We start from the raw sequence: 6,000 nt of genomic DNA on the forward strand, positions 1-6,000 counted from the left end.
AAAGGAAGAGAAATGAGGTAACCTTAAATGTTCTAACTGATAGTGGTGAGGATAAAAAAAAAACCGAGTCACCCTTGGTCAAGAGATCAAAGAAGAGTAATAAATCTGATTAGACCACTCAAACCACCTCTGTATCCTCCCAAAACTAAACAGACTCTAGATACATCCTCTCAACAGGGTGTGTCAATTGAAAAGAACATTCACTCCAATGCACCTTGTATAGAGTCTACACAGCCTGCACCTGAAGCAATTCAAGTATATGGTGGGAGAAATAAGGATGTCATACATAGTGAGGGCACATCTTTTGAAGCTCCCTCATCCATTCAGGGGGAGCTGCCAACACTCACATCTAAGCAACAATCTCTAATCTCTCAAATTTCTTCTCTACCTATAGCACTTGAATCCACTTCCCAAGTACAAGCTAAATCAAGTGACTTGGTTCAAGAAACATTATTCACCACCCAGACACTATATTTAGATGGTGAGAGGCTACTAGCTGGCGTAGAGCTTGATGACACCATCAAAAATATGGGGGATTCATCAGTTTTTACTGAAGACCCCATGGATGTCTCAAATGCACCTTCATATGTAAATCAACCTTCACAGGTTGTTAGGTTTGAGGGTAGTACTCCTGAGGGGGAGCTATCTAAATCCTCTCCAATTTATTTGGAGGTTCCTCATATAGGAACAACTCCCCTCACAACCCTAGCAGAAATTGCATTAGCATTTGTAAGTCATATGTCATAGGCCTATTTGTATATTCGAGGATTTAAGTCAACTCAGATAAGAATGTAATAAGTAAATAGTGGATCTACCGTCAAAGAGATCTCGCAAAGTAATATATGTCAAAGGATTCAGAAACAAGGTTCATCTACAGACTTGTGGAATTTATTCACTGGAAGAAGTTCAAGAAATTGATCATGCCTCAATGATATAAATCAAGATTGTGGATTTTATCAAGTGACAGAGATCTCGTCAGGGTATCAATTAATTATAAGGATTTAATCTGAAGAAAATTAATTATCAAAGTCAAGACATGAAGAAACGTCATAGAAGTTAGTCACTCATGAACCAGACAGTACATCGAGTGTCAACATTGAAGTGGTGAAATTGATTCATAATTCTCAGTGATTTTCAGAAGATTTTCAGAAGAATGGTTGCTGCTCAGGATTAATATTAATTCTCTATTAATTAATTAAGTCATATAATTTAATTAAGAAAATAAATTATATCTGCAAAGATTAATTTATTTGATTTATTGAATTAATTAATTAATTAATTCTGAATTAATATTAAGAATTTTCAGAATTTAAATTGGTTTAAAAATCTGTTTTAATTCAACAAGACAACTGATTGTATTAGTATGACAATCGGTATGACAATCAATAGTCATACCGAAAGTCATGTTAATTCAAAAGGATTGTCTTACCAAAATTATTATAGGATTTAAATCTATTTATTTTCAGCAAAAACAATCTGTTTGAACTACTATGACAATCGGTATGACAATTGATTGTCATACCGAAAGTCTTGCTAGTTCATTCTGATTGTCTTGCTAGTTCTAAACAATAGTCCAACCGAAAGTTCTACTGGAATTTGATAGTCCTACCGATAGTCTTGCTGAGCCAAAGAGATTGTCATTCTAGTTCATTTCAGTTCGGCTGTTGATTAAAAAGAAGCAGACAAGCAGCAGTTCATATAATTTTAATCATCCAACACACAGAAGTCAAGAACAAAGCAGAAAAGAAAAACAAGCAGCAATATTTCATCTTTTCATCTACATATTTCAAGATCATATTTCTAGTTTTTATTGTTAAATCCAAACCACTAGAAATCTTTATCTTGCTCTTGTGTAACAATCTAGCGGATCAAAATCCCTAGAACTTAATCTCAAATTACGTTTAGCATTTGAATCTTTTTATTGCAAAAATAGAAAAAGTTCATGTCGAATTTATTCTAGATTTGTGATAATTAATTTGAGATTAATTCCTTGTAATCGATACAGTTGTTGTAACACCTTTCAAGATTAATAATATTCTTATTTAACTTGAATTTTGTTTCATATTTTTATTCCGCATTTAATTCGATTATTCGGTACTGTTTGTATTCAACCCCCCCTTCTACAAACACATTGGGACCTAACAATTGGTATCAGAGCCTTCTGATTAACGAACAAATCAAGATCCTAGACTTTTGTGATTTTTCAACTCCTTGAATTTTTATTTATTCAAAAATTCATAATGACTTCACAAAAAGTTGGAACCGTTAAAATTCCACTATTTGATAAAGAAAATTATATCATGTGGAAGAAGAAGATGCTATTATTTTTACAAGTTGCAAATCCCAAATATCTGAACTTGTTAAAGAAGGGTCTAAAAACTCCAATGGTTATTGAACCAGAGGTGATAGTAGATGATGTTGTGATTACCAAAGCTAGAACCTATCTAAAAGAGCCTGAAGATTTTACTCCTGCTGAGAAGGAAGAAGCCTCCTTGGATGCCAGCCTTCAATTAATATTAATTGATTCCCTTGATCCCTTGATGAACAGACATGTGATGAACTGTAAAAATTCCAAACACATGTGGGAAACTATTGAGGTGATTAATGAAGGCACAGAGGAAGTTAGGGAGAACAAGTTGGAGATCCTAACCTCTGAGTATGAACATTTTAAATCAAATCCAGGAGAAGGAATTACTGAAGTGTTTGAGAGGTACAATGCGTTGATCAACAACCTGAACATAAATGGAAAATTTTATTCAATCAGGGAGGTCAACAAAAAGTTCCTTTTAACACTGCCAACTCATCTTGAACATAGAATCACTGCCATTAGAGAAGCTAGAGATCTGAGTGAGATTTTTTTGGATAGACTCTATGGTGTGTTAAAAACCTATGAGTTGGAGCAGATTCAGCAAAAGGAAGTCTACGTCAAAGATAGAATGGTTAGCACATCTACTGCTCTTGTAGCTGAAGGTCAACAACAACAACAATCTCAACAGTTGGAGAGAATGGTACAGTTTTCCAAGGCTGAGGAAAATGTGTTAGTAGCAGAATATGATCCTCCTACTACAAATCAATCAAGTGATGATTTTTATTCATTGGAAGAGCTGGAGCAATTGGAAGATGAGTCAATGGCCCAAATTGTCAAAAGATTCTCCAATGTCAGATTCAAGAGGAATCCCAAGCTTAAGTACAAGTCCAACGACAACAAATTCCAGAAAGGTGGATCTTCATCCTCTAACACCAGCAGTGGTGGATACAAAACAGGGATGGTTGATCGTAGCACCATCAGATGCTATAACTGCAATGAGTTGGGACACTTTGCCACAGAATGTAGGAAGCCAAAGCAAGTAAGGAAGAACTCTTATGATTCAAATCAGAAGAGTAACCCTGAAAGGGCTTATCTGGCAAAGGGAAGAAGCTGGGATGATACTGATAGTGAAGATGAAGAAGAAGGGAATCTTGCTCTTATGGCTATTGATGGAAAAGCTTCATCATCAAGAAAAGAGGTAAAATATATTGATGCTGAATTGGTTTATCATCTAGAAGGTAACTTAGATAATGCACGTCGTGATAATGAACTGTTAAGTTTACAGATCAAAGACCTTGAGAAAGAGGTCAATGAATTAAGACTTGTGCATATTAATCAAGACAAATTAAAAGAACAAGTATCTTTTCTAGAGAATAGAGTTGACTGTTATAGAAAACTCGAAACTATTCTTAAAGACAAGATCACCGGTCTTGAGACTAAGGTTAGAGCCTACTTTAATTCTTGTTCGAAGGCTAAAGAGTTCTACAGTAAGCAATCTGTTAATCAAACATCTGGAATAGGTTATGATTATAATGTTGCTATTGGAGAATTAGGCATAAACTCCCCTCCTCATGTCTGTGCTAAAGGGAGGGAAGTACCACATGTGCTTAAGGGTGTTGATGAACCCCTCTATAAACCATCAATTGCTGAACCATTTGATGCGACCTCTTCTGTTATTCAAGAAGAAATGTGTGCTGAAGATCTTGCTAATGAGAAGGTTGTTTCCAAGTCGAGTGTGTCGAAAGTTCCAGTCAAAGTTGTGAAAGCAACTGAGACTAACTCAGACACACATGAGTTGGAAAACAAAAATGCCATGACTACCATGCATAAATTGCCTGCTGTTAATCACTCTCATAAAGCATGTGGTGTTTCTAATTGTATGTCTTGTGCTTTTAATATGATGTATGCTTATTTTAATGGTAAACATGTTTCTAATGTTAAGACTACTCCTCGTCAGCATGTGAATAACAAGAAGCATGATAGGTCTAAGACTGCTAGTCCTTCTAAGGCTAGAAAGGAGACATTTATGCCTAAGCCTAAACAGAAATTTGTTAAGGCTATTTATAAGGTCAAATGTTCAGTCAGTGAGAAAGTTGAGACCATTAAAATTAAAAATGTTGTTTTGCCTGACAAAGGACAATTCTACAAGTATGCCGGGCCCAACCAAGTTTGGGTTCCGAAGAAGGTCTAATCCATTTGTAGTGTAGGGCATTAAACAGGTGTAACCGGTAGTGTGGATTCTTGACAGTGGATCATCAAGACATATGACCGGAGATAGAGCCCTGCTATCAAATGTGGTTGAGAAAGCTGGCCCCATGGTTACCTTCGGAGATAACAGCAAAGGTTTATCCGAGGGATATGGCTGTTTTCAAGCTGGTAATGTTATCATTGAACTTGTAAATATTTTCTATATTTTTGCAATAGTTATATAAGTTTTTATTTGTATTTTCTTTAATTGTAAATATTGTATAATATATGAAATTGAATGCTGATATCTTTTTGATAGATATTTGGTATTTAATTCATTGATATTTATTATTATTATTATTATTATTATTTGTATCATTTTTTTGTTTTTATTATTTTATTTTATTTTATTTTAAATTTTATGCAACATAACAGTTGGTATCTAAAGTACCTGACAAGTATCGGTCAATGATATTTTGTTAACATTATGTTGCAGATATTTGTGAGCTTTTGACATGAATGAGAATTACTCAGACTTTACCCTAAGTGATCAATGTTTTATCAAAAACTCATTCATATTAAAAAAAACAATATCAAACTTCTTTCTACATTAGTGATTTCTTATTTCATGTAAAATCTTTTGAAATCACTATTGTACATCATTTTCTCTATAGTGCCATATATTCTGTGATACAGGTTCAGTCTCCAATGGCTTTCTTTCATTGGCAGTCATGAGGTTGAAAACCCACAACATCTATCCCAGACTGTAAAGACAAATACAGAAACAGAACCAACCAACACTCTCTTACCACTAAATGTAGTATGAATGAGCGTGAGGGAGATAGTGCCTTAGTGCACCGCATAAGGAAGGTTCTGTAGTCAACCCAGTAGCTCTGTCTCCTACATAGATGATAGTATTTAAACCGAGACAACTGCTAGCCCCCATACATCTTCTCAAAAAGATGTAATGGCTGAAAAGGCTCAAAAACAGTTACTAGATTCATTCTCTCAACAGGGTGCGTCTATTGAAATTTGCCTGTCGGCCAGGGTATCCGATGTAGTGTCACCACTTCAAACATAAACAATTCTTAATGCGCAAGGAAAGGTTACACACACAAAGGATGAGTTGACGGAAACAAGAGTTTCGACCATTTTAAGGTCAGATTCGATTGTTCAAGGTTCGTTAATGGACCAATTGCCTTTACAGGTGTTAGGAGAGGATACTGATCCAAAAGCCATATGTTAGTGGTAAGTGTCTACCTCCCCAGGCTTAAATCCCCTGGATGCATCTGCGGATAGTGGATCTGACATAGGTGCAGATCGGCAACTTGTTGACAATGATTCAGATATTACCTGATGAGTCACAAGGAAATGTCTTCACAGACATTAGAAGGGAACTTTGATCTTTATGCTAATTCGATGGATCATTGTTTACCTTCCCAGAATTCAAATCTGGAACCCTAAAAGGGAAACTAGCAACTTGTAAATTATGACTCAGATTCATC

The sequence above is a fragment of the Apium graveolens genome, chromosome 2 (genome assembly GCF_009905375.1).
Source record: "Apium graveolens cultivar Ventura chromosome 2, ASM990537v1, whole genome shotgun sequence".
NCBI lineage: Eukaryota > Viridiplantae > Streptophyta > Magnoliopsida > Apiales > Apiaceae > Apium > Apium graveolens.